This window comes from Schistocerca americana, unplaced genomic scaffold (assembly GCF_021461395.2).
Source record: "Schistocerca americana isolate TAMUIC-IGC-003095 unplaced genomic scaffold, iqSchAmer2.1 HiC_scaffold_18, whole genome shotgun sequence".
In the NCBI taxonomy this organism is placed as follows: Eukaryota; Metazoa; Arthropoda; class Insecta; order Orthoptera; family Acrididae; genus Schistocerca; species Schistocerca americana.
This window is the reverse complement of record NW_025725884.1, coordinates 1,637,973-1,650,353: the sequence shown is the minus strand read 5'-3', so window position 1 is coordinate 1,650,353 and position 12,381 is coordinate 1,637,973.

The following is a 12,381-nucleotide window of genomic DNA, read 5'->3' as shown; positions in this document are numbered from 1 at the left end:
TTCTCCTGTGAGTCCAGTCTTAGATTCCGATGCTCCACTTCAGGTTTACTGTATACCTTGGACTTTCTTTTTGACGATGAAACACAGAAATTGCATCCCAATTTAATACAAAAGGCAAAATTTCGACTTAAGTACAAGAGGACTGACACTCTAACTCTCTATGATTTGAACCTGTAATGTGAGTCCAGTTTTAGATTCCGATGCTTCACTTCAGGTTTACTGTATCGCTTGGACCTTCTTATTGACGAGGCAACACAGAAATTGCATCGGAATTATATTCAAAAGCCACAATGCCGACTTAAGTGCAAGAGGACTGACACTCTAACTTCCTATGATTTGAACCTCTCCTGTGAGACCAGTTTTAGATTCCGATGCTTCACTTCAGATTTACTGTATCCCTTTTATCATCTTATTGACGATGAAGCACAGAAATTGCATCGGAATTAAATTCAAAAGGCACAATGCCAACTTAAGTACAAGAGGACTGACACTCTAACTTTCTATGATTTGAACCTCTCCTGTGAGTCCAGTTTTAGATTCCGATGCTTCACTTGAGGTGTACTGTATCCCTGGGACCTTCGTATTGAGGATGAAGCACAGAAATTTCATCGGAATTAAATTCAAAGGGCACAATGCCGATTTAAGTACAAGAGGACTGACACCGTAACTTTCTATGATTTTAAACTCTTCTGTGAGTCCAGTTTTAGATTCCGATGCTTCACTTCATATTTACTGTATCCCTTCTACCTTCTTATTGACGATGAAGCACAGAAATTGCATCGGAATTAAATTCAAAAGGCACAATGCCGACCTAAGTACAAGAGGACTGACACTCTAACTTTCAATGATTTGAACCTCTCCTGTGAGTCCAGTTTTAGATTCCGATGCTTCACTTCAGGTTTACTGTATCCTGGTGACCTTCGTAATGACGATGAAGCACAGAAATTTCATCGGAATTAAATTCAGAAGGCACAATTCCGACTTAAGTACAAGAGGACTGACTCTCTAACTTTCTATGATTTGAAACTCTTCTGTGAGTCCAGTTTTAGATTCCGAAGCTTCACTTCAGGTTTACTGTATACCTTGGACCCTCTTATTGACGATGAAACACAGATATTGCATCCGAATTTAATACAAAAGCCACATTGCCGACTTAAGTACAAGGGGACTGACACTCTAACTTTCTATGATTTGAACTTCTCCTGTGAGTCCAGTCTTAGATTCCTATGCTCCACTTCAGGTTTACTGTATACCTTGGACCTACTTTTTGACGATGAAACACAGAAATTGCATCCCAATTTAAAACAAAAGGCAAAATTCCGACATAAGTACAAGAGGACTGACACTCTAACTCTCTATGATTTGAACCTGTAATGTGAGTCCAGTTTTAGATTCCGATGCTTCACTTCAGGTTTACTGTACCCCTTGGACCATCTTATTGACGAGGCAACATAGAAATTGCATCGGAATTAAATTCAAAAGGCACAATGCCGACTTAAGTACAAGAGGACTGACACTCTAACTTTCTATTATTTGAACCTCTCCTGTGAGACCAGTTTTAGATTCCGATGCTTCACTTCTGATTTACTGTATCCCTTTTATCTTCTTATTGACGATGAAGCACAGAAATTGAATCGGAATTAAATTCAAAAGGCACAAAGCCAACTTAAGTACAAGAGGACTGACACTCTAACTTTCTATGATTTGAACCTCTCCTGTGAGTCCAGTTTTAGATTCCGATGCTTCACTTCCGGTTTACTGTATCCCTGGGACCTTCGTATTGAGGAAGAAGCACAGAAATTCCATCGGAATTAAATTCAAAAGGCACAATGCCGATTTAAGTACAATAGGACTGACACTGCAACTTTCTATGATTTGAAACTCTTCTGTAAGTCCAGTTTTAGATTCCGATGCTTCACATCAGGTTTACTGTATACCTTGTACCCTCTTATTGACGATGAATCACAGAAATTGCATTCGAATTTAATAAAAAAGCCAAAATTCCGACTTAAGTACAAGGGGACTGACACTCTAACTTTCTATGATTTGAACCTCTCCTGTGAGTCCAGTCTTAGATTCCGATGCTCCACTTCAGGATTACTGTATACCATGGACCTTCTTATTGACGATAAAACACAGAAATTGCATTCGAATAAAATACAAAAGGCACAATGCCGACTAAAGTACAAGAGGACTGACACTCTAACATTCTATGATTTGAACGTCTCCTGTGATTCCAGTTTTAGGTTCCGGTGCTTCACTCCAGCTTTACTGTATCCCTTGGAACATCTTATTGACGATGAAACACAGAAATTGCATCCGAATTAAATACAAAAGGCACAATGCCGGCTTAAGTACGAGAGGACTGACACTCTCACATTCTATGATTTGAACCTCTCCTGTGAGTCCTGTTTTTGATTCCGATGCTTCACTTCAGGTTTAGTATATACCTTGGACGTTCTTTGTGACGATGAAACACAGAAATTGCGTCCAAATTTAATACAAAAGGCACAATGCCGACTGAAGTACAAGAGGACTGACACTCTCACCTTCTATGATTTGAACCTCTAATGTGAGTCTAGTTTTAGATTCCGATGCTTCACTTCAGGTTTACTGTATACCTTGGACCATCTTATTGACGATGAAACACAGAAATTGCATCCCAATTTAACACAAAAGTCACAATGCCGGCTTAAGTACAAGAGGACTGACACTCTAACTTTCTATGATTTGAACCTCTCCTGTGAGTTCAGTTTTAGATTCTGATGCTTCACTTCAGGTTTACTGTATCCCTTGGACCCTCATATTGACCATGAAACACAGAAATTGAATCCGAATTTAATACAAAAGGCATAATGCCGACTTAAGTACAAGAGGATTGACACTCTAACTTTCTATGATTTGAAGCTCTCCTGTGAGTCCAGTTTTAGACTCCGATGCTTCACTTCAGGTTCACTGTATCCCTTGGACCTTCTTATTGGCGATGATACACAGAAATATCATCCGAATTTAATACAAATCACACAATGCCGACTTAAGTACAAGAGGACTGACACTCTAACTTTCTATGATTTGAACCTCTCCTGTGAGTCCAGGTTTAGATTCCGATGCTTCACTTCAGGTTTACTGCACACCTTGGACCATCTTATTGACGAGGCAACACAGAAATTGCATCGGAAATAAATTCAAAAGGCACAATGCCGACTTAAGTACAAGAGGACTGACACTCTAACTTTCTATGATGTTAACCACTCCTCTGAGACCAGCTTTAGATTCAGATGCTTCACTTCATATTTACTGTATCCCTTTTACCTTCTTATTGACGATGAAGCACAGAAATTGCATCCGAATTTAATACAAAAGCCAAAATTCCGACTTAAGTACAAGGGGACTGACACCCTAAATTTCTATGATTTGAACCTCTCCTGTGAGTCCAGTCTTAGATTCCGATGCTCCACTTCAGAATTACTGTATACCATGGACCTTCTTATTTACGATAAAACACAGAAATTGCATTCGAATTTAATACAAAAGGCACAATGCCGACTAAAGTACAAGAGGACTGACACTCTAACATTCTATGATTTGAACGTCTCCTGTGATTCCAGTTTTAGATTCCGGTACTTCACTCCAGCTTTACTGTATCCCTTGGACCATCTTATTGACGATGAAACACAGAAATTGCATCCGAATGTAATACAATGGGCACAATGCCGACTTAAGCACAAGAGGACTGACACTCTAACTTTCTATGATTCGAACCTCTCCTGAGAGTTCAGTTTTAGCTTCCGATGCTTCACTTCAGGTTTACTGTATCCCTTGGTCCTTCTTATTGACGATGTAACACAGAAATTGCATCCGAATTTAATACAAAAGGCACAATGCCGGCTTAAGTACGAGAGGACTGACACTCTCACATTCTATGATTTGAACCCTCCTGTGAGTCTAGTTTTAGATTCCGATGCTTCACTTCAGGTTTACTGTATACCTTGGACCTTCTTATTGACGATGAAACACAGAATTTGCATCCCAATTTAACACAAAAGGCACAATGCCGACATAAGTACAAGAGGACTGCACTCTAACTTTCAATGATTTGAACCTCTCCTGTGAGTCCTGTTATAGATTCCGATGCTTCACTTTAGGTCTACTGTATACCTTGGACTTACTTAGTGACGATAAAACTCAGAAATTGCATCCGAATTTAATACAAAAGGCACAATGCCGACTTAAGTACAAGAGGACTGACACTCTCACTTTCTATGATTTGAACGTCTCCTGTGAGACCAGTTTTAGATTCCGATGCTTCACTACAGGTTTACGGTATGCCTTGGACCCTCTTATTGACGATGAAGCACAGAAATTGCATCGGAATTAAATTCAAAAGGCACAATGCCAACTTAAGTACAAGAGGACTGACACTCTAACTTTCTATGATTTGAACCTCTCCTGTGAGTCCAGTTTTAGATTCCGATGCTTCACTTCCGGTTCACTGTATCCCTGGGACCTTCGTATTGAGGATGAAGCACAGAAATTTCATCGGAATTAAATTCAAAAGGCACAATGCCGATTTAAGTGCAAGAGGACTGACACTGTAACTTTCTATGATTTGAAACACTTCTGTGAGTCCAGTTTTATATTCCGATGCTTCACTTCAGGTTAACTGTACACCTTGGACCCTCTTATTGACGATGAAACACAGAAATTGCATCCGAATTTAATACAAAAGCCAAAATTCCGACTTAAGTACAAGGGGACTGACACTCTAACTTTCTATGATTTGAACCTATCCTGTGAGTCCAGTCTTAGATTCCGATGCCCCACTTCAGGTTTACTGTATACCTTGGACCTTCTTATTGACGATAAAATACAGAAATTGCCTTCGAATTTAATACAAAAGGCACAATGCCGACTCAAGTACAAGAGGACTGACTCTCTAACTTTCTATGATTTGAACGTCTCCTGTGAGTCCAGTTTCAGATGCCGGTGCTTCACTCCAGCTTTACTGTATCCCTTGGACCACCTTATTGACGATGAAACACAGAAATAGCAGCCGAATTTAATACAATAGGCACAATGCCGACTTAAGTACAAGAGGACTGACACTCTAACTTTCTATGATTTGATCCTCTCCTGTGAGTTCAGTTTTAGATTCCGATGCTTCACTTCAGGTTTACTGTATACCTTGTACCTTCTTATTGACGATGAAACACAGAAATTGCATCCCAATTTAACACAAAAGTCACAATGCCGACTTAAGTACAAGAGGAACGACACTCTAACATTCTATAATTTGAACCACTCCTGTGAGTCTAGTTTTAGATTCCGATGCTTCACTTCAGGTTTACTGTATACCTTGGACTTTCTTATTGACGATGAAACACAGTAATTGCATCCGAATGTAATACAAAATGCACAATGCCGACTTAAGTACTAGTGGACTGACACTCTAACTTTCTATGATTTGAACCTCTCCTGTGAGTCCAGCTTTAGATTCTGATGCTTCACATCAGGTTTGCTGTATCCCTTGGACCTTCTTATTGACGATGAAACACAGAAATTGATCCGAATTCAATACAAAAGGCACAATGCCGACATAAGCACAAGAGGACTGCACTCTAACTTTCTATGATTTGAACCTCTCCTGTGATTCCTGTTTTAGATTCCGATTCTTCACTTTAGGTCAACTGTATACCTTGGACTTACTTAGTGAGATGAAACACAGAAATTGCATCCGAATTTAATACAAAAGGCACAAAGCCGACTTAAGTACAAGAGGACTGACACTCTCACTTTCTATGTTTTGAACCTCTCCTGTGAGACCAGTTTTAGATTCCGATGCTTCACTTCAGGTTCACTGTATCCCTGGGACCTTCGTATTGAGGATGAAGCACAGAAATTTCATCGGAATTAAATTCAAAAGGCACAATGCCGATTTAAGTGCAAGAGGACTGACACTGTAACATTCTATGATTTGAAACTCTTCTGTGAGTCCAGTTTTAGATTCCGATGCTTCACTTCAGGTTAACTGTACACCTTGGAGCCTCTTATTGACGATGAAACACAGAAATTGCATTCGAATTTAATACAAAAGGCACAATGCCGACTCAAGTACAAGAAGACGGACTCTCTAACTTTCTATGATTTGAACGTCTCCTGTGAGTCCAGTTTTAGATGCCGGTGCTTCACTTCAGGTTTACTGTATCCCTTGGACCTTCTTATTGACGATGAATCACAGAAATTGCATCCCAATTTAATACAAAAGGCAAAATTCCGACTTAAGTACAAGAGGACTGACACTCTAACTCTCTATGATTTGAACCTGTAATGTGACTCCAGTTTTAGATTCCGATGCTTCACTTCAGGTTTACTGTATCGCTTGGACCTTCTTATTGACGGGGCAACACAGAAATTGCATCGGAATTAAATTCAAAAGGCACAATGCCGACTTATGTACAAGAGGACTGACACTCTAACATTCTATGATTTGAACCTCTCCTGAGAGACCAGTTTTAGATTCCGATGCTTCACTTCTGATTTACTGTATCCCTTTTATCTTCTTATTGACGATGAAGCACAGAAATTGCATCGGAATTAAATTCAAATGGCACAAGGCCAACTTAAGTACACGAAGACTGACACTCTTACTTTCTATGATTTGAACCTCTCCTGTGAGTCCAGTGTTAGATTCCGATGCTTCACTTCAGGTTTACTGTATGTCTGGGACCTTCGTATTGAGGATGAAGCACAGAATTTTCATCGGAATTAAATTCAAACAGCACAATGCCGATTTAAGTACAAGAGGACTGAGACTGCAACATTCTATGATTTGAAACTCTTCTGTGAGTCCAGTATTAGAATCCGATGCTTCACATCAGGTTTACTGTATACCTTGGACCCTCTTATTGACGATGAAACACAGAAATTGCATCCGAATGTAATACAAAAGCCAAAATTCCGACTTAAGTAAAAGGGGACTGACACTCTAACTTTCTATGATTTGAACCTCTCCTGTGAGTCCAGTCTTAGATTCCGATGCTCCACTTCATGATTACTGTATACCATGGCCCTTCTTATTGACGATAAAACACAGATATTGCATTCGAATTTATAACAAAAGGCACAATGCCGACTAAAGTACAAGAGGACTGACACTCTAACATTCTATGATTTGAACGTCTCCTGTGATTCCAGTTTTAGATTCCGGTGCTTCACTCAAGAGTTACTGTATCCCTTGGACCATCTTATTGCCGATGAAACAGAAATTGCATCCGAATTTCATACAAAAGGCACAATGCCGACTGAAGTACAACAGGACTGACACTCTCACTTTCTATGATTTGAACCTCTCCTGTGAGTCTAGTTTTAGATTCCGATGCTTCGCTTCCGGTTTACTGTATACCTTGGACCTTCTTATTGACGATGAAACACAGAAATTGCATCCCAATTTAACACAAAAGTCACAATGCCGACTTAAGTACAAGAGGAACGACACTCTAACATTCTATAATTTGAACCACTCCTATGAGTCCAGTTTTAGATTCCGATGCTTCACTTCAGGTTTACTGTATACCTTGGACTTTCTTATTGACGATGAAACAAAGATATTGCATCCGAATTTAATACAAAAGGCACAATGCCGGCTTAAGTACTAGAGGACTGACACTCTAACATTTTATGATTTGAACCTCTCCTGTGAGTCCAGTTTTAGATTCTGATGCTTCACATCAGGTTTGCTGTATCCCTTGGACCTTCTTATTGACGATGAAAGACAGAAATTGCATCCGAATTCAATACAAATGGCAGAATGCCGACATAAGTACAAGAAGACTGCACTCTAACTTTCTATGATTTGAACCTCTCCTGTGAGTCCTGTTTTAGTTTCCGATGCTTCACTTTAGGTCTACTGTATACCTTGGACTTACTTATTGACGGTGAAGCACAGAATTTGCATCCGAATTTAATACAAAAGGCACAAAGCCGACTTAAGTACAAGAGGACTGACACTCTAACTTTCTATGATTTGAACCTCTCCTGTGAGTCCAGTTTTAGATTCCGATGCTTCACTTCAGGTTTACTGTATACCTTGGACCTTCGTTTTGACGATGAAACACAGAAATTGCATCCCAATTTAATACAAAAGGCAAAAATCCGACTTAAGTACAAGAGGACTGACACTCTAACTCTCTATGATTTGAACCTGTAATGTGACTCCAGTTTTAGATTCCGATGCTTCACTTCAGGTTTACTGTATCGCTTGGACCTTCTTATTGACGGGGCAACACAGATATTGCATCGGAATTAAATTCAAAAGGCACAATGCCGACTTAAGTACAAGAGGACTGACACTGTAACATTCTATGATTTGAACCTCTCCTGTGAGACCAGTTTTAGATTCCGATTCTTCACTTCTGATTTACTGTATCCCTTTTATCTTCTTATTGTCGATGAAGCACAGAAATTGCATCGGAATTAAATTCAAAAGGCACAATGCCAACTTAAGTACAAGAGGACTGACACTCTTACTTTCTATGATTTGAACCTCTCCTGTGAGTCCAGTTTTTGATTCCGATGCTTCACTTCAGGTTTACTGTACGTCTGGGACCTTCGTATTAAGGATGAAGCACAGAAATTTCATCGGCATTAAATTCAAAAGGCACAATGCCGATTTAAGTACAAGAGGACTGACACTGTAACATTCTATGATTTGAACCTCTCCTGTGAGACCAGTTTTAGATTCCGATGCTTCACTTCTGATTTACTGTATCCTTTTTATCTTCTTATTGTCGATGAAGCACAGAAATTGCATCGGAATTAAATTCAAAAGGCACAATGCCAACTTAAGTACAAGAGGACTGACACTCTTACTTTCTATGATTTGAACCTCTCCTGTGAGTCCAGTTTTAGATTCCGATGCTCCACTTCAGGTTTACTGTACGTCTGGGACCTTCGTATTAAGGATGAAGCACAGATATTTCATCGGCATTAAATTCAAAAGGCACAATGCCGATTTAAGTACAAGAGGACTGACACTGCAACTTTCTATGATTTGAAACTCTTCTGTGAGTCCAGTATTAGATTCCGATGCTTCACATCAGGTTTACTGTATACCTTGGACCCTCTTATTGACGATGAAACACAGAAATTGCATCCGAATTTAATACAAAAGCCAAAATTCCGACTTAAGTACAAGGGGACTGACACTCTAACTTTCCATGATTTGAACCTCTCCTGTGAGTCCAGTCTTAGATTCCGATGCTCCACTTCAGGATTACTGTATACCATGGCCCTTCTTATTGACGATAAAACACAGATATTGCATTCGAATTTAATACAAAAGGCACAATGCCGACTAAAGTACAAGAGGACTGACACTCTAACATTCTATGATTTGAACGTCTCCTGTGATTCCAGTTTTAGATTCCGGTGCTTCACTCAAGAGTTACTGTATCCCTTGGACCATCTTATTGACGATGAAACACAGAAATTGCATCCCAATTTAACACAAAAGTCACAATGCCGACTTAAGTACAAGAGGAACGACACTCTAACATTCTATAATTTGAACCACTCCTATGAGTCCAGTTTTAGATTCCGATGCTTCACTTCAGGTTTACTGTATACCTTGGACTTTCTTATTGACGATGAAACACAGATATTGCATCCGAATTTAATACAAAAGGCACAATGCCGGCTTAAGTACTAGAGGACTGACACTCTAACTTTCTATGATTTGAACCTCTCCTGTGAGTCCAGTTTTAGATTCTGATGCTTCACATCAGGTTTGCTGTATCCCTTGGACCTTCTTATTGACGATGAAAGACAGAAATTGCATCCGAATTCAATACAAATGGCACAATGCCGACATAAGTACAAGAAGACTGCACTCTAACTTTCTATGATTTGAACCTCTCCTGTGAGTCCTGTTTTAGATTCCGATGCTTCACTTTAGGTCTACTGTATACCTTGGACTTACTTAGTGACGATGAAACACAGAAATTGCATCCAAATTTAATACAAAAGGCACAATGCCGACTTAAGTACAAGAGGACTGACACTCTCACTTTCTATGATTTGAACCTCTCCTGTGAGACCAGTTTTAGATTCCGATGCTTCACGTCAGGTTTACTGTATCCCTTGGACCTTCTTATTGACGGTGAAGCACAGAATTTGCATCCGAATTTAATACAAAAGGCACAAGGCCGACTTAAGTACAAGAGGACTGACACTCTAACTTTCTATGATTTGAACCTCTCCTGTGAGTCCAGTTTTAGATTCCGATGCTTAACTTCAAGTTTACCGTATACCTTGGACCTGCTTATTGACGATGAAACACAGATATTGCATCCCAATGTAACACAAAAGGCACTATGCCGACTTAGGTACAAGAGGACTGACACTCTAACTTTCTACGATTGGAACCTCTCCTGTGAGTCCTGTCTTAGATTCCGATGCTTCACTTCAGGTTTACTGTATACCTTGGAATCTCTTATTGACGATGAAACACAGATATTGCATCCGAATTTAATACAAAAGCCACATTGCCGACTTAAGTACAAGGGGACTGACACTCTAACTTTCTATGATTTGAACTTCTCCTGTGAATCCAGTCTTAGATTCCGATGCTCCACTTCAGGTTTACTGTATACCTTGGACCTTCTTTTTGACGATGAAACACAGAAATTGCATCCCAATTTAATACAAAAGGCAAAATTCCGACTTAAGTACAATAGGACTGACACTGTAACATTCTATGATTTGAACCTCTCCTGTGAGACCAGTTTTAGATTCCGATGCTTCACTTCTGATTTACTGTATCCCTTTTTTATTTTCTTATTGACGATGAAGCACAGAAATTGCATCGGAATTAAATCCAAAAGGCACAATGACAACTTAAATACAAGAGGACTGACACTCTTACTTTCTATGATTTGAACCTCTCCTGTGAGTCCAGTTTTAGATTCCGATGCTTCACTTCAAGTTTACTGTATGTCTGGGACCTTCGTATTGAGGATGAAGCACAGAAATTTCATCGGAATTAAATTCAAAAGGCACAATGCAGATTTAAGTACAAGAGGACTGACACTGCAACTTTCTATGATTTGAAACTCTTCTGTGAGTCCAGTATTAGATTCCAATGCTTCACATCAGGTTTACTGTATACCTTGGACCCTCTTATTGACGATGAAACACAGAAATTGCATCCGAATTTAATACAAAAGCCAAAATTCCGACTTAAGTACAAGGGGACTGACACTCTAACTTTCTATGATTTGAACCTCTCCTGTGAGTCCAGTCTTAGATTCCGATGCTCCACTTCAGGTTTACTGTATACCTTGGACCTTCTTATTGACGATAAAATACAGAAATTGCATTCGAATTTAATACAAAAGGCACAATGCCGACTCAAGTACAAGAGGACTGACTCTCTAACTTTCTATGATTTGAACGTCTCCTGTGAGTCCAGTTTTAGATGCCGGTGCTTCACTCCAGCTTTACTGTATCCCTTCGACCATCTTATTGACGATGAAACACAGAAATTGCAGCCGAATTTAATACAATGGGCACAATGCCAACTTACGTACAAGAGGACTGACACTCTAACTTTCTATGATTTGATCCTCTCCTGTGAGTCCAGTTTTAGATTCCGATGCTTAACTTCAAGTTTACTGTATACCTTGGACCTTCTTATTGACGATAAAATACAGAAATTGCATTCGAATTTAATACAAAAGGCAACAAGGCCGACTCAAGTACAAGAGGACTGACTCTCTAACTTTCTATGATTTGAACGTCTCCTGTGAGTCCAGTTTTAGATTCCGATGCTTCACTACATGTTTACTGTATCCCTTGGACCTTCTTATTGACGGTGAAGCACAGAATTTGCATCCGAATTTAATACAAAAGGCACAAGGCCGACTTAAGTACAAGAGGACTGACACTCTAACTTTCTGTGATTTGAACCTCTCCTGTGAGTCCAGTTTTAGATTCCGATGCTTAACTTCAAGTTTACTGTATACCTTGGACCTTCTTATTGACGATGGAACACAGAAATTGCATCCCAATGTAACACAAAAGGCACTATGCCGACTTAGGTACAAGAGGACTGACACTCTAACTTTCTACGATTTGAACCTCTCCTGTGAGTCCTGTTTTTGATTCCGATGCTTCACTTCAGGTTTACTGTATACCTTGGACCCTGTTATTGACGATGAAACACAGATATTGCACCCGAATTTAATACAAAAGCCACATTGCCGACTTAAGTACAAGGGGACTGACACTCTAACTTTCTATGATTTGAACTTCTCCTGTGAATCCAGTCTTAGATTCCGATGCTCCACTTCAGGTTTACTGTATACCTTGGACCTTCTTTTTGAC